Source organism: Cebus imitator, unplaced genomic scaffold (genome assembly GCF_001604975.1).
Source record: "Cebus imitator isolate Cc_AM_T3 unplaced genomic scaffold, Cebus_imitator-1.0 Scaffold15, whole genome shotgun sequence".
Lineage (NCBI taxonomy): Eukaryota > Metazoa > Chordata > Mammalia > Primates > Cebidae > Cebus > Cebus imitator.
In genome coordinates this window covers 10,405,307-10,422,970 of record NW_016107330.1, presented here as the reverse complement: position 1 = coordinate 10,422,970, position 17,664 = coordinate 10,405,307, and the positions used below count along the sequence as shown (strand labels likewise).

General features: G+C 53.8%; 1 long non-coding RNA gene across 6 annotated transcripts in view; it reads left to right on the top strand.

Moving 5' to 3' along the window:
• Positions 1-12,123, top strand: part of LOC108287747 — a 22,657-nt gene extending 10,534 nt beyond the window's left edge. For 2 of the 6 annotated variants that reach the window (XR_005196511.1, XR_005196509.1), the window contains 5 exons: positions 777-921; positions 2,538-2,624; positions 3,323-3,425; positions 11,303-11,451; positions 11,889-12,123. This is a non-coding gene — a long non-coding RNA (uncharacterized LOC108287747). The remainder of the gene's footprint in view (positions 1-776; positions 922-2,537; positions 2,625-3,322; positions 3,426-11,302; positions 11,452-11,888) is intronic. The other 4 variants (XR_001818460.2, XR_005196516.1, XR_005196517.1 and 1 more) reach the window with 4 other exon arrangements.
• Positions 12,124-17,664: the final 5,541 nt, after the last annotated feature.

Genomic DNA, 17,664 nt, shown 5'->3' with positions numbered 1-17,664 from the left:
AAAGAAAGAGAAAAGAAAAGAAAAGAAGGGGAACACATGCTTATTGTGAAAAGACATCAGACAGCAGAGACATGTATAGAATGAATGTTGCCTGTTTCTCTCTCTTCCATCCCAATCGCCTAGAGATAGCACTATTAAATATAGTTTATTTTTGAGACACATAATTTTGTTATTATCCCCCTGTTGGTGGACATGTAGGTGGTTTCCAATTTTTGGTATCACAGATGATGCTTCAGCAAACCACTTTGTGTATGCATTTGTGCCCACTCTCATAAGCCTCTTGGAGAAGCAAAAACAGCTGAGTTCATGTGTTCTTGCCATTTTTAAAAAAAGAATGGAGGATACCTTTCCTCCCTTTAAAGTATTGTGTTTCTCCTGTGAGACTGCAAAGGCCTGATGACATCTGGAGGGGCTGGCATTTCTGGCTTTGAACTTTTCCCATTAATGTTGCATCAGACTCGAGGGTGTTTCTGCCTAGGATGGTGGTTTCCTGCTTGGAGGGGGAAGACTGTGGTTGACAGGAGAGCCTTGTCCTGAACCTCATGGAAACTGGGCATTCATCCGGGTTAGCAAAAAACTAGCTGTGTTACGGGAGCAGATCTGAGCCTATTTTCCTCCCCAGGAAAGGGGCTGTTGATTCCAGTCATGCCCCCTTGCACTTTGCTTTGGAGATCTGGTGATACTCCGAACACTAAGCATTCTAGTAAGGGGAGGGGACGTCAAGGCAGCGTCATGCACATTGCAACTGTCCTTCTTTCTTGTTTCCTCATTGGCAGTGGCAGTCCCCACCCACAGCAGCTTCTGGCAGTGTCAGAGGATGGTCAAACACATCACGGGATGGAGTGCCTTCTTCTCCTATTACAGATACGGCTGCTACTGTGGGCTTGGGGGCAGAGGGCTCCCTGTGGATGACACTGACAGGTGGGTGCAGAGGCTCTGAGGCCACCTATCATTTCTTTTGCATTAAAGTTCATGCTCGAAGCCAGAGAGAGGGAGTGTCAGGAACAGAAAACTCAGGCTAATAGAAGGAAGAACTGAAGGTGACTCTGAGGATGGGCCTTGAGAAACCCAGTGTCAGGGCCAGCTTCTTGAGTGTGTGTGTGACCTGTAAAGTTTTGCAGGGGCTGGCACTCCTAAGGGCCTAAATGTGGTTTACTGCTCTGCTGCTGCCATCTTGAAATTCTTAATAAAGGGCCCCGTGCTTTCATTTTGCTTTGGCCTCTGCAATTATGCCGTCGGTCCTGCCCAGAGCTCTGGAAGCTGTTTCATCCTCACAGTAAAAGTGCTCTGCCTTCAGCCCTCCAGCGTTTAGGACTATAGGCACAGCACAACTGACTCACCAGTCCTAATTCCATATTCTGGGAGACCGAATCCAAGTGCCCCACTTTGGAGAGGTTGTCCATCTGGGCGAGGTCGCATGGCACAAACCTGGCTTCCAGGCCTACTCCAAAGGATGGGGGTGGGGGAGTGTGAGTTCCTAGAAAAAGTAGAGGTGGGTGTCTCCTGGTGAGTATATGTGTGGGGAGGTAGGAAACAGGACAGTTTGCATGTCATTTCATTTGAAGAAATAAGAAAGCAAAATGTTCCTTGCCACATTTAACCTAGTGTGGAGAAATATGTCCCCACAGTGGGGCCTTAAATATCACTCCTGGAACTCAAGTCTCGTGGGTGGGCTCATGGAACCATGCAAGGACCTCAGAGCCCTGGAAGGGCAACTGACACTTATGAAATGCCCATTATGTGCCAAGCACTGGGACTGGTGATTGGCACATGAACCTAATTTTGTGTGTGCGTGTGTGTGTGTGTCTGTGTGTATGAGATGGAGTCTTGCTCTGTCACCCAGGCTGGAGCGCAGTGGTGTGATCTTGGCTCACTGCAACCTCTGCCTTCTGGTTCAAGCATCTCAAATAGTTGAGATTACAGGTGCCCGCCACCATGCCCAGCTAATTTTTGTATTTTTGGTAGAGACAGGGTTTTACCATGTTGGCCAGGCTGGTCTCGAACTCCTGACCTCATGATCTGCCCGCCTCAGTCTCCCAAAGTGCTGGGACTACAGGCATGAGCCACCGCACCGGGCCCCACATGAACCTAATTTAATTCTCACAGGGAATGCACAAGAAAGTGATACCAGCCCATTTGACAGGTGAGGACAGTGAGGACCCAAGACCCAGAGTTGCTAAACCACCTCCCAAAGGCAATGCAGCTTCTAAGGGGCAGAGTTAGGATTGAACAAGAATTTGCCTATTTCAAAGTTTGTCACCCCTCACTGATGCTCTGTGCGTCCCCTGTCAAAGTCCAAAGGCTGATTCAAAATTGAACATCACTGGCCAACGCTGATCAACAGCAGAACCTCACTGGCACATGGCAACGGTGAGAGAGGGAGACCGAAACATTTTTCTTGGCCTTTCAGGCCTTAGAATCCAAGCTTAAGTTTCCGCCTTCCTGTCCCTTGTGCAGTGGTTGAGGACATGGACTGAGCCAGATGTTATTTCTCCAGATGTTGTTTCTCCTCCAGTGCTCTCCCATCCTGTTCCCAGCCACCTCTGGGTGTCATGAAAGCAAGGACTACCTCTGCTTTTTCAGACAGTTGTCTCCTCCGACACCATCACAGTGCCCGGCTCATAGTAGGTGCTCAGTCAAAGTGTGAAATGAATGAAGGGACCTAGATTTGTGTCCTGGGTCTATCATTTTCCAGCTGCCTAGTTTGGGAAATTGGCCTCTCGGAATCTCATTCCCTTCCCTACAAAAGGGCAACAATGAGTGTACTTCATAGGCTTCTGTGAGTAGCTAATGAGCTAGCAACAGATACTAGAAAGGGCTCAGGAAATGCTACTGGTTGGTTTTATTATTTTTAATTTTATTTTATTTTATTTATTTTTTAGAAGATGGCATCTCGCTTTGTTGTCCAGGCTGGGGTGCAGTGACTCCATCACAGCTCACTGCCGCCTCCATCACCTGGGCTCAACCAATCCGCCCACCTCACCCTCCTGAGTAGCTGGGACCACAGGTGGATGCCACCATGCCCAGATTTTTTTTTTAATTAAAAAACATAGGAGGTTTCCCTATGTTGCCCAGGCTGGTCTCAAACTCCTGGACTGAAGCGATCCTCCTGCCTCATCCTCACAAAGTGTTGGGATTGCAGGCATGAGCCACCAGGACCAGTTTTAATATTATTGATAACTTCACCTCCCCGCCTTCAATGCCTTCCTGCCTAGAGGAGGAGGCAGGTGAATGCGTTCCAGTCCCTGGATAAGGTCCCCCAGCAACATCCCAAGGGACCGACTCCCAGGCACATCCCTGTCTCCCACTTGTCTCACCCCAGATGCTGCCGGGCAAGTGACTGTTGCTGTGAGAAGCTGAAGGAGTCCGGCCGCCAGCCTGTGCTGACTGGCTACAGCCCCACACCGTCAATGGCACCGTGGTTTGTGAGTAGCTTCTTCTGTAGGGAAAGGTCTTTGAACCTGGGCCTTTCCTTAACATTCACCTCCTCTTTGACCCGGTCATCTTTTAGAAAATGAAATGCTTCCAAGTGCTTGGAAGGAGGCAATCCTGAGCTGCTTCCTGATGCTCCAGAGCTTCTCCGAACGTCCATGCTCATCCTGCCCCGGCCTCTCCTGCCCGTGAGTGTATCTCCTACACTCTCTGGGGACCCAGAGCCTGGTAGATAGTACATGCTCAATAAATACTTGTTCGCTTGAGCTTACACTGAATGTTGAAGCTTCCCTTGACAACTGTTACTGTTGAGAACGTGTTTCCCTGGTTCTGTCACGTGTTAACAAAACGGCTCAGCTGCCCTCCAGTTGGACAAATATTTATCAAGGGCGACTGCATCTCAAGCACTAGGATAGGTGCCACCAGGGCCACCAAAGCAAATAGGTAAGAAGAGCAGGGGGACTCACATGTTACTGAGACCATTCAAGGACAAGGGAAAGTGGGCAGAGTGCCCTGCAAGTGTGGGGGGGCTTTGGCATCCGGATTGTGTTCTGGGGCTGGTAGGGTATGGGTATGTGCAGGGCAATCCTGGTCTAAACAGCAGGCACATTCAGAGGCACCCAGCGGTGGCCTTTGGTGAGCACCATCCTTTCCAGCATAGCAGGGAGGGTCCTGGGGTCCCAGGCTGGGAGGGTGAAGAGCACTGAATCAACATGTGGCCCATTACAGCGTGTGGCTCACTTCCTGCCTGGCCTCTTCGGGTTGTATGAATCGCTTTCCTTCCCAGGTATATTTATTCACAGCTGTGAGTGCATCTTGGAGTTCCTCTGTTTTCTCCCGAGGTTAGGAAACTACTATGTCTCTGCCACTCATCCCCTAGGGTAGGGGATACATCCTCCATCCCATAGTGGGTGCCAGAGCTCAGACCCCTGGTCTCCCGAGCTCCCTCCACCCACCACTCCAGCTCAGCACACATCAAGACCCAGAGTTAGGACTGTGAGGCTCCTGGCACCAGCCGTGTGGGTTGGGGGCTTGGCCTCCTGCACCGGGAGGAACTGCCTCAGCTCACTGCCACCAGCACGTGGCTGACAGGGAAAGCACCCTATTGTGTTCCCTGTATGAGCTCAGGAAGACTTCCTGAGTTGGAGCTCTCTGGTGTGGTCCTTCTGAGACCTAAAGCAAAGTGTCTCTTCTATGACACTTCCAAGACCACATTCAGGAGAGGGGAAGGGATCAGGGCCTGGTAAGAGGGATGGGGAGACGGGACTGGAGAAGGAGGTCTCCAGGGACTGAGTTTCCCATGCCTCTTCCCACCTGTCTGCGCCACAGGGGTGGGGACGCCCCGCTGGCCCAGCCCAAGCCTCCACCCTGCACTCCCGTGGGCTGGCTGCACTCCCCAGGGAAGCTTCTCTATTCAATGCTGTTCACCCTCCCAGCCCAGGACCCCTGGAGATGAGAAAAAGTGGAGCAAAGGTTGAGGGGCAGAGGTTGGAGCCCCAGGCGGTGGCACTGCTGGGCTGTGGCAGGAGGTGCCGGAGGGGCTGGGAGTTGGACCAGAAAGTACCTGACCTGAGCTGTGCTTTCTTCTCATGATGCCCCTGCAAAGCAGAAGCAGCCAGTTGCTCCTGAAGCCTTGACCAGGGCTCCTGAGTCCAGAGCCCTGCTCAGGGCACTAGCATGGAGGAGGCTTCTGCGTCAGTACCAGGCATCAGCACCCCTGTCCACAGCTGACCCAGCCGGTGAAGACCAGGCCAGCCTCTGTCATCCCTGCCCCCACCCTGCCAAGCCCCTACTTCCGGGAGCAGGGCTGAGAGCCAGGTGACCTGGGTTGTAATCAGGAGTCTGCTGCTGACATGTGCTGAGCCCCAGGCCCATTGGTTTACTTGTCCAGTACTGAGTGAGCATCCACTGGGTACCCACCCAGTGCCAGTGCTGTGCCAGGGACCAGGGGCACAGAATAAGACAGACCCAGTCCCTGCTCTTCTGGCGTTCATGACCTTGTGGAAACTCCAGAGCTAAAGTGCCCTTGAAGACCACCTAGATCAGCCCCCCATTGTAGCCATGAAGAGACTGAGACCCACAGAGGGGATGAGTTTGATCCATGAAACAGACAAAATTAAGACGCATGTGTCTTGAACCTTTTCAGTGCTCTGGAACATACCATCTGGCCTCAGTCATCTGGGCTTTGTTTTTCTCATCCATGAAATGGGTCCAATAACAGCAGCTTCAGTGTACGAGCCTCTGTGATAGCTGCTGTACACACAGCACCTGAACTCACATGATAAACCTCTGAGGTGAGCACTATCTCCCATTGTCAAGGAGGACTCTGAGGCTCAGAGAGGGTAAGCACGATGGCCAAGGCCACACAGCCAGGGAAAGAGGAGTTGGGATTCAAACCCCAGGCGTTCTGTCTCGCACCAGCCTGCCCTGTGGAGGGTGCTGGGTGTGTGCGTGATTGGAGGCCCTCACACAGTGTTAAGTCTCAGGATCTGCAGCAAACTGCTCAGAATGGTCTGCCCTGGCCCAGGGCAGGAACGAGGGGCAGATGGAGTTTGCTTCTCTGTAAGGCCATGGAACTTCGTGCTCCTGCTAAGGGGCCTTGCAGTCAGGCAGCGCTGGGTCTGATTCCAGCTCCACCCCTTATATTCATGGTTGAGCCTTAATCTCTTCCTCTGTGAAATGGAGCTGATCACCGGTACTTAGAAGGCTGCTGGAAGGACTGGCCAAAGCAGCCCAGCTACGGGGGCGGCCTACCTAGGTGCTCCATTCCTGCCCTTCCCTTTAGATGTGGAAATTCCTCTTTCTGTCCAAGTTTTCTTTTCCTCTTTGCTGACAGCACTGGGATTTTCTCTATTACTGTTTCTTTGAAGAGTCCGCTCTGTGCTTGTACCTATCGGGCTAAGGTCACTAACCCCTTATGGAATAAAACCCCTTTCCTGGCTGGCCGCGGTGGCTCATACCTGTAATCCCAGCACTTTGGGAGGCTGAGATGGGAGGATCACCTGAGCCCAGGAGTTCAAGACGGGCCTGGGCAACACACTGAGATCCCTGTCTCTACTAAACATACAAACAATTAGCAGGTCTGGTGGTGCATAACTGTAGTCCCAGCTACTCGGAAGCCTGAGAGAGGAGGATCACCCGAGCCCAGGAGATGAGGCCACAGTGAGCTGTGATTGCGCCACTGCACTCCAGCCCGGGCAACAGAGTGAGACCCTATCTCAAAAAACAACAACAAAAACAACTGTTTCCCTAGCCTAATTGCACCTCAGTTCAAAGAGCTGCCCTGCAAGAGTTAACCAACTCCCTAGCCTCCCCTGAGTTCTAAAATCCTGCCCCAGGCCTGGTCCCAGGTTGCCTAGCAACCAGGGGCTGCTCTGGGATGCAGTAGGTAAGCAGGGAAGGGAAAGGAAGAAAACAACTCGGTCTGTCCACGACTCTAAATGTCACTGAGAGATCAGTGCAGAGAAAGACCTGTCACCAGAGCCCAGGGCCCAGTTTGCCTGGTGGTGGGGACAGCTGCCCTCAGGCCATCTGGTTATCCCTCCTTTGAGTGGGCTTACATAAGTACTTGGCATTTTTGCAAGGGACTTTAAGCTTACCCGGCAGTGACACCCCCTCCGCCCACACGCACACACATGTGTGGTACAGGGAGGACCCGGTGTGGGAGGCAGAGATGGGGTTCCAGCCAACTGAACATCCATCATCTCCATCTCCCGGCCTCTGACTGCCTCCCTCTGCCAAAGGGAAAAGATGAAAATGGTAACTGCTGGAATTCGTATTTTGCGAATTCCAAAGACCTCTCTCGTTTGCTCTGAATGCATTCCTCATCTCAGCCTCCACTCTCCGACACGCTACCCGCTGTCTCTCCAGCATTCATCTCTACCGGAAATGATCTTGTTTATTTCTCTGTGTCCATGTGCAACGACTCTTCCCACAACTAGAGAGTTCCGTGAGAGCAGGGCGCAAGACCGTCTTGTTTGAGGGCTCTTGTTCTCATAGAGCCCACAGAGAACCATACCCCTGGACTAAGCAGTGTGGGGTCTGCTGGCTTGCACCTGTACCCCCACCCCCTCGCTCCTAGCCAAAGGCCAGACACGTGTTGGGAGCTCAATACTTGCTTAATGAGTGAATGAACAAAAGCACTCATGAAATAGGCAGTGCACGTATCTTTATCCCCATTTGAAAGCTGGGGAATCGGGCTTGGAGAGGGAAGCTACTTGCCTGAGGCCCCAGAGCACAGAAGCAGCATATTTGGCCCAAGAGCCTGGCTTCCTGTCTCCTAGGGGTCAGCTCTGGCACTGGCACTGGTCAGCTCTGGTAGGCCATTTGAGTGTGGCCAGTGAGGTGGTCGGCAAGGAGCCTTTACTGCATGTTAGGGGGCAGGAGATCTGAGGAGGACAAAATCCTTGCCCTGAAGGAGCTTGCCTTCCAAAAAGAGCAGGAGACCGTAGCATATTCATTAATAAAGACACAGTCAAACAGGGCCAAGTGCTCTGAAGCACCTCAGACAAAGCAACATGCTGTAGAATGACAGAGATCGGGGGTCGGGGACAGAAGAGTGCCTGCTTCAGGTGGTCGAAGAAAGCCCCTCTGGGGAGGTGCCATTTGGTCTGAGACCTCAGGGCCAGTGGGCTAGGAGCAGAGACGCCTTGGGAAAGAATGGCGATGGGGTCGGATGGGGCAAGACACGTGCCTTCTGTGTCAAAGGCAAAGGAGTCATCGGAGCGTGTGAAGCAGAGGATGCTCTACTTTTTCCCCAGAAAGATCACTCTGGCTATAGTGCAGAGAAGGAGGAGAGTCAGGGAGGAAAGAATGGCCCCAGTAGGGGACCGTTGCAAAGCACTGGGAGATACTGCCACAGCTGGGACCAGCACGGCGACAGTGGGGATGAAGTGTCAGATGCTGAGAATGCCATGCGGGTCGGGTCAGGGTTGACAGGACCTGCTCATGGGTTTGGTGTGGGGTGTGAGGGGAACAGAGGCTGCATCCCAGGCTCCTGGCCTGAGTGGCTGTAGATAGTGGCACCAAATACTGAGCTCGTGAAGATGGGGTGAGAGCTGATGATGAAGACTGCAAGAGTTTGGTGTGAGCCACACTGAGTTTGAGACACGTATTGGACATGTAAGGGGAACGCAGGTGGACACGTGTACAGAAGTCCGGAGCCCAAAAGAGAGGTGTGGGCTGCAGTGGACAACCTAGGAGTATTCAGAGTTCTGACACTGACCAAGAACACCCAGGAGATCATTCAGGGATGAGCAGGGCTGAGGCAAGGGGCTAGCCACAGGCAGGACTGCACACTTGCTGCCTCGTCTTATTTGTGGAGATGTCGTTCATGCGGTAAGAAAGGCGTTCCAAAGCCCTCAGTTCCTTTCTTTATGCCTCAGTTTCTCCATTAGCAGATTAAAAGATGCCTGGTCTGGAGTTGGGCTTGTTTTTAAAAGGTGGCTTCCAACGATGGTTTTTCTTGGCCTCGGTCTGTCTCGTCATCCAGGTCAGGACAGGCCCGGTCCGCGGCTGAGGAATGCCACAGAAGTGACAGTCCACTGTGAAAGACCGCTGCTCCAGATCAGTTCTGGAGGGTCTGGGGATGGGGCAGGCCATTGAAGTAGAACTGGATGTCAGATGCACGCACCAGAAAAGACAGGAGGACAAAACGCAAAACGAGAGAGGGAGGGGGACAGGGAGCAAGGAAGGAGGGTTAGAGACTCGAGATGAAGGAAACAAGAGATGGAAGAGAAGAGGGAGGGCCGGAAGACAGATCAACAGAGAGAGGGACGAGAAAGAAGGTGAGAAAAGGGCTGCCAGGGTGACAGCGCCTGGACTGGGCCCTCTGGATGGACAGTGACTGGGAGGCCTGAGCTCAAGTAGCCCTCACCCCCTGAGAGGGTGGGGGCTACCTGGGGAGCTGGGCTTGATGCATCTGGAAGGATCTTCAGAGGCAGAAGTGGGGGAGTGGGAGGACAGAGGGCACCCAGGCGCTAGAACAGTGGGAGCTGCAGGATCGGAGAGCCAGAGGAGTGAACAGCTCTGGCAGATTTCCTGCGGGCGAGCGGAGGGGGCAGGAAGCTCGGTGGTGTTGGCACAACGTGAGAAGTTCCAGGGAGGCGTGGGAGGGCAGCTTCTGCAGGACACAGACTTTGCAGAGGGAGAGTAGCAAACAGGCTGACTGCAGCCAGCTCCGGCCGGCTCCACAGGGTGCTTCTTTTTCTCCATGTGGAGCTGGTGTGCATCACCCTGAGGACAGCAGCGAGCACCCATAGGGCATCTTCTGCGTGCCAGGCACATCTGGCACTTGATGATAGACACCAGCAATCCTCACCACACCCCAGGAATGACTAGGTTTTAGCACCATTTCATAGATGAGGAGGCTGAAGCTAACTTCCCCGAGGTCACAAACCAGGGCGTCTGGTGGCTTCCCCTCCTCACTGCCGACCCTGAGAGTGGACTAGGTGGAGTTATCTGGAAAGAGGAAGCTGTACCTGAAAACCCTAAATGCACACGCACATGCACACACACGGATACATGCACACATGCATACTTCATGCACATATGCACACATGCATGTGCACACATACATGAACACATGGATACATGCACAAATGCACACACACGTACATACATGCACACACATATGCACATGAACACACATTCACATACACCCATACATGCACACATGCCTGCACACACATAGACCCACATGCACACACATGCATACATGCACGATGCACACATGCACACATGCACATGCACGCACACATGCACATGCACACAGACATGCACACATGCACATGCACACCTACATACATACATGCACACATGGATACATGCACACACACGTACATGAATGCACATAAACACATGGGCACACACACATGCTCACACCCATACATGCACACACACACATACCCACATGCACACACTCATACATGCACAATGCACACATGTACACACACATGCACAGTGCACACACATCCACATGCATGCACACACATACACACATACCTGCACACATGTATACATGCACAGATGCACACACACACACGTACACATGGACATGCACACATGCACACATACACATGCACACATGGACACACATACATGCACACACATACATGCACAGTGCATGCACGCACACATGCACACATGCACATGTACACACACATACACAGGCACACAGGCACACACATACACCCGCACGCGGTGCTACAGCTCTGATTAGTAGGTAAACAAAAGGTCCCCATCTAGTGGTGACTTGGCTAAAGTACAGGCACTCAATCCCAAAGGCCCATAGAGGCTTCCTTACCTCTTCTCTTCTTCATTCATGGATTCTCTTGAGCATCTGTCCTGGATGCTGGGGACACTATGATGAACCAGACAAGGTCCCAGCCACACAGCTTATGCTTCATTGAGGGGAGGCAGACACAAGCCAGGAAACCAGTAAAAGTTCAGTGAAAAGCATGGAGTGAGACACACAGGTGTGGAGGGCGGCCAGAGAGAGCTTTAGATCAGGCGGTCAGGGAGCGCGTCTCTGAGGAGGTCAAATTTGACCAAGCCCCGAATGGTGGCACGGATCCCACCGCTTGCAGATCCTGAGGAGAAGCATTTTAGACAAAAACGACAGCAAGTGCAAAGGCCCAGGGACAAGACAGAGCAAGAGCTGTGACATGAAACAGCCTGGTGTGCCTGGGAGAGTGGAGGGTGACGAGGGTGGAGAGGCTGGTGAGGGTGGGTTCCCGGCAAGCGTGCCTGGCCACGGAAGGATTCCACATGTCTTTCCCGAATAGGAAACCACACTGGGGCTGTAAGCCAGAGAGTGAATGCAACTTGGGTTACAGTTTGAGACAGCCCCTGCTTATTTCCTTCCATGAAGGAGGAAAAGCTGCTGATGACAGGGATTTGGGCAGTGGCCAAAGAGATGGAGAGAAGAGGGCAGAGCATGGGCTGTTTTAAACACAGAGATGATGAGCAGGACCTGCTGGCAGACTGGTTGTGAGAAGTGGAAGAAGCGGAGGCAGTGAGGTCGGCTCCTGGTTTCCTGAGAATGTGGGTGAAGCACGGACTCGCAGGCAGAGGGAGCGCTAGGAAACCACAGGTTCCCTTGTGAGCGCCTCAAGTTGGAGATGTCTGAGACATCCAAGTGAGATACGAAGCATGCAGCTGGAAACACGAGATGAGCTCTGGGAAAACGCTGCCATCACCCTGGCTGTGTGCTGCCCAGGTGCCCACACCCAGCTCTAGCTGGGAAGAAAACCACCACTGTCCTTGTGTCCCTGCGTCCTCACCTTTTACGATGTAATTCTTAGCTTTTCTTATCAAGAGGCAGAATCTGTTTGCCCCACCCTTGAATCTAAACTAGCTTTGTGGCTTAGTTTGGGCAATAGAAAGTGGTGGGTGGGATGCTTTACCAGTTTTGAGCTAGGTCTCAGGAGGTCTGGGGCACTGCTACTCTCCCTTAGGACAGCTGCCCCCGCCCTGAGGAAAAACCCGGGCTAGCCTGCTGGAGGAGAGCCGCTGGGATCAGTGGCCTCAGCTGACTTCAGACACCGAGAGAGAGCTCAGTGAGCAGTGGCGTGTACCTGACAAGATGCATGAGGGAACCTGGTTGAGACCAAAACAACTGCCCAGCTGAGCCCAGGCTGAACTGCCAACGTGCAGAGTTGTGAGCTAAATAGGTAAAGGCTTTTGTTCTAAGTCGCTGGGTTTTGGCATGGTTTGTTAGGTAGCCATAACTAACTGGTGTAATTAGTCCTGTTCCCTTATTCACTGAGACTGGTGGGTTCTCAGCCCTGAGCTGGACTTAGAGGCCAAGGAAATGTTGTGGACATGGCCTTTGTTCCTTTCCTTGAAGGTGTAGAAAGAGGTCATGTTCATGTAATAACAGAGAACACACAGCTGTAATCCTTTGCTCGGTCAGGCAACACGCATTTAGTGAGCACTTGCTATGTGCCAGGCACAGTGCCAGGAAGTAGGGATTCAGAGATTTAAAGAAAACAAACAGAAATCAAATCTGAAACTCCTGGGGAGAATGCTGAGAGTGGTACCAACTTTTAGGAGTTCAGACGCAAACTCTGGGTTGAGAAATGGACAGAGGTGAAGACAGAAAGGAACACCGGAAGTGAGGGGCAGCAGAGGGGCTGGGGGCTCGGACTCCTGCGCTCCGCCTGGCTCGGCTTTTACTATCAAGTGGGTGACTGGCCCACCCTTCTCCCCCACCCATGCGTGGTTGGAAATTGCAACTGCAGATGGAAGCTTGAGGTTTATGAGCATCAGGGAAAGTGTCAGCAGGCCGTGAGGGAAGCAGGTGTAGAAAGGTGGACGTGGAACCAGGGTGGCCGGCCCAAGCCAGTGGGCACCTCCTCACCTCGGGGATCCTGACCACCGCAGAGACCAGCTCCAGACTGTGAAGATGCCTGGCCAACCGACACAGTGGAAGGAAAAGGGCCAGGGGCAGGCTCAATGCTGGGGGACAGGTTTCCTGGGTGAGATCCAGACCATATTTTTTTAAAAAAAATTTTTTTTGAGACAGAGTCTCATTTTGTTGTCCAGGCTGGAGTGCAGTGGCATGATCGTGGCTCCAATCGTGGCTCCCTGCAACCTCCACCTCCCAGGTTCAAGCGATTCTCCTGCCTCAGCCTCCTGAGTAGCCGGAATTATAGGTGTGTGCCACCGCGCCCAGCTAATTTTTGTATTTTTAGTAGAGACGGGGTTTCACCACGTTGGTCAGGCTGGTCTCGAACTCCTGGCCTCAATTAATCCACCTGCCTAGACCTCCAAAAGTTCTGGGATCACAGGCATGAAGCACCATGCCCAACCTGTCTTCACTCCCTTCTCTCTTCCATCCCCTAATCTAGAAGATAGAAAGGATGGGCCCTTGATGGTACACAAGCCCCATTTGTTTGGCACTGATGCCCTGATTCTCGGAGAACTGCGGTGGGAGTGTAGAGGGATGTGTGGACTCTCACTGAGAAAGCCTGCTGTCCTCGACACTGTCATGCCTTCCGTGAGCACATGTGTACTGAAGACCTCCTCCAGGCCAGGCCCTCTGCACCAGACTCCACAGAGCTCTCAGACCAAAGGGAAAACAAGTAAGCAGGGGATTGCAGAACAAGCTGGGGGTGCCGGGATCAGGGTGGGCTTGGGGAGCAAAGCCTACCTCCAGGAGGGTGAGGGAAGCTTCCCTGAGGACTGCTGGGGGTCTGACATCTCATCTGAGACTTGAAGATGAGGAGGAGTGGGAGGGCCAGTGGGGCCACGCAGAGCCTCCCAGGTCGAGGGTTGGAGAGAATCGGCATCCGCCCGCGCCAGCTCCTTGCGTGCCTGCCTTGCCCGTCTCTGCTGAGGGCTCTTCTCCATCATCGGTCCCTGCAGGCCAAAACCCGGGTGACAGATTCTCATATTCCACATCCCACACCCAATCTGTTGGCACTGCCTTCATGCATCTAGATTCTGTATTTGTAAAATGCTTTCATCAAATGTTTACATGAAAAGAAAAATAAGAGGGGAAAAATCTAGAAGCTGGTCACTTCTTATGACTTTCACCGCCACCTTCTTTGGTGGTAGCCACCATCGCTGGTGCCTGGGTCACCACAGTTGCTCTTTGCTGTTCTCTCTGTGCCCACCCTCGGCCCCTCCATCTCTGCCTCACACAGCAGTAGGCCAGCAGTGACTAAGCCCAGCCCTGGCACTCCCTGCTCACGCTCCCGGCAGCTCCCTCTGGGCTGTCTTTACAGTGCCACCCGGTCAAGTCTGGGCTGGAGTTGCACCTTCCTGATGAGACTTATGCTGACTTCCCTTCAATCCTGCCCTCTCCCACCAGCCTTGCCCACCCCCTTTGCCCTTCCCTTTACTCATCTGATGAAAACTGGAGACTAGGGAAGCGGGTAGGGGAACTGTGACTTGTTGTGGATGGCCAACTAGCGCCCAGCGGGGCCGGGGTGTGAACCCCTGTCTTCTGATTCCCGATCTCTTGCTTTCCACCCTCTTTCTCAAAATGTGGGAGCTGGATCCGATGCCCTCTGAGTCTCAGGCTCTGCAGTCAGAGACTGCATTTGTTGTGTGACCTGGAGTCATTTACTTGGCTTGTCTGGGCCTCAGTTTCCTCCCTGTAGAAGCAAAGCTATGAATAGTCCCCACCAAGGCTCTCAGCTCAGTGATTGACGTGTTCTGCCTTTCTTACATGGGCCCTGACATCCTGAGATCCCAGGCCCCCTTCCCACCAGAGCATGGGTATTTTAGAAGGGTTGCCATTGACAGGGCAATATGTCTTGTTTTTAAAAACTGTGAACCCCTGTCTCCTGTTGCTAGGAGCCTTGGTATTTCTCTCCAGAACTTTCCTTGTTGTCACAGTTGGTGGCATCAGCTGCTTGTTAGGAAGCCACAACTGAGGAAGCCGACAGCTAGTGTTACCGCGCCAACCTCTGGAGGAAGGGCCGCCTCTCTGCATTCACAGTCAGGGCCCAGCTGAGGAAGGGGCAGCTCCCTGGCCCAGCTGGGAGCAGGGTCAGTCAAGGACCCGGGCGCCTGGCTGTGGCTCAGGGGCAGCAAGGGCTGACAGACCCTTCCCTTCTGCATCCTCCCCCTCCTCCTCCTCCCACTCCCTCCCGTTTCCCCTCACACTCAAGGGCAGGGAGCCAGATTTTCTGGCTAAACCACAGCTTTGCTTCTGCCAGGTTTCTGTTTGGGGGAGAATGTCACAGGCAGCCCACTTCCATCAGCAACGCCTTCTTCTTCCTGCCGCTATCTGCCTCCCCGACCCGAGGACCTTCTGCCCAGGGCACCAGTCACCAGCTCTGACAGTTTCTTTTCTCCCTGCCAGGCCCTGTGTGAGGGGCGTTCTCATCCCTGACCTCATGTAATCCTCAAACCCTATGGGATGTGTTTCATTATCAACCACATTTTGTAGAAGGGGGAAACTGGCTGGGAGGGGTGAAGCGATTGCTTCTACACAGCCCCTGAGGAGGCAGGGTCAGGGTGCCACCCAGCTTGTGCTGTTTGCTTTAAGGGCAGCACTTCTTGTGAGGCGGTGGTGACAGCAATGAGCAGATGACAGAGGCCACACTGATGGCTTCCTGTGCTCTCCTGGGCACTGTGGGGCAGGCCCCCAGCAGATCTCCACTCTGGGTCCGGGGCAGAGGTGTGGGAAGGGTGGAGCGGAGCACCGGTTGTGACCCATGATGTCCACTAGGTGTCGCCCGCGTTCTGGAAAAGCTGTCAGCGACGGCCGCCGGGTCCCAGGAACCAGGAAAGGAGCTGGGAGGGGCACGGGTCTCCCGAGGAGGCAGGCAGAGGTAGGTCTGGGCAGAGATGGCAGCCCCAGGCCAGGGAGGAGCACGGACAGCCCCCTCCTCACGCCTTAGCGTGGAAGACCTCACTACCTCGGATGGAGTCTTCATGGGTCCTACTGCCAGGAAATCCCTGGGCAGTAGAATGGGCCCCTCCTCCCAAAATGAGACCCACTCTCTGCTCCTCCTCCCCATGCCAGGGAGACCCCAACTGCACCCCATCCCCTTCTGGGCACCTTTGGGACTGCCACACAGACCCGGGTCCTCACCCCTGTGCTCCCAGCCACGCTACTTGGCACCATGTGCCAAGGTTAGGAACTCACTGTCTGCCTCCCGCCTGGGCTGCGGGCTCCATGGGCAGAGGCCGGAAGCCCAGCTCCATTGCTGGCACACGGGGACTCAGGGCCGCTGAGTGAACAAATCTGCGGGTGAGCTTGTCCAGGGATTTTCAAACTTTTAAAATACTGAGGCCCGGCTCGGTGGCTCACACCTATCTTCCCAGCACTTTGGGAGGCCGAGGTGGGCGGATCACCAGGTTAGGAGATCAAGGCCATCCTGGCCAACATCGTAAAACGCCGTCTGAACTGAAAATACAAAAATCAGCCAGGCTAGTGGTGAATCCCTGTAGTCCCAGCTACTCGGGGGGCTGAGGCAGGAGAATCACTTGAACCAGGGAGTTGGAAGTTGCAGTGAGCCGGATCACCCACTGCTCTCCAGCCTGGCAAGAGAGTGAGACTCCGTCTCAAATAGAGAGAGAGAGAGAGAGCTGAGAAATCCCACTTCCTCTTCCAGCGGCGCCTGTGAAAGCTTCCCCATGTAACACAGTGGTCCCCGCTGATGTCCCCAGGGAAGCCCATGGCTTTAGGGAGCATGGGAAACTGTTCTGGTTGCTGTGGGGGAGGTAACCGATGCCCATACAGGAAGGAGCCTGAGTCAGGGAAGGGGCCAGGACCCAGCTGCCTTGTGGGACCCTCATGGCCCCACCATCACTCACTGTCACTCTGAAGAAATACCCGGCCTCCATACAAATGATCTCAGCGGTAATCATCTCCTGCCCACTTGCCCCTCCCCCCCACTAGGCTCACAAAGCCCTTTCCTCCCCGCTGTCTCAGTGGCTGCCACAACAAGCCTGGGACCTTGCACTGTAGATATGTAGTCCCATTTCACAGATGGGCCCACCAAGGCTCGACAGATGTCAGCGGCAGAGCTGGAAGGAGAACCAGACGGGCCAGTCTCTCCTGCCACCGCCCCAGCTGCCCAAATTATCATTCAGGAACTGCATGGAGCAGGGGTTAAAAGTCAGACCCAGCTGAGCGCAGTGGCTCACACCTGTAAGCCAAGCACTTTGGGAGGCTGAGGAGGGCAGATCACTTGAGGTCAGGAGTTGAAGACCAGCCTGGCCAACATGGTGGAACCCTGTCTCTAATAAAAATACAAAAATTAGCTGTGCGTGCTGGTACACGCCTGTAATCCCAGCTACTTGGGAGGTTGAGGCAGGAGAATCACTTGAATCCAGGAGGTGGAGGTTGCAGTGAGCCGAGATCGCACCAGTCTGGATAATACAGCAAGACTCTGTCTCAAAAGAAAACAAACAAACAAAAAGTCAGACGCAGAGGACTCAGAGCCCAGCTCCATCACTTGTGACCTGTGTGACTTGAACTCTCTGGGCCTCAGTTATCAGCAGAAATGGGTGCGGAGAGCACGGCAGAGATCTGTGCCTGAAAAGCACTTAGCCCGCCGTTAGCATCATCACGGGGCATCGCCCCACTGCTGGACCACGGGGCCTAGGGTCCGTGGCATTGGCACCACTTCTCACCCCCAGGCCGGAGGGCAGGAGGGAGATGGGCCATGCCAGCCACTGGGCATGGGAACCCACCTTCCCCAGAGCTGGAGAAGCAGGGGGAGTCACTGTGCCCTCCCCCAACGCCTGGCCAAGGAGGGCCCAGCCATG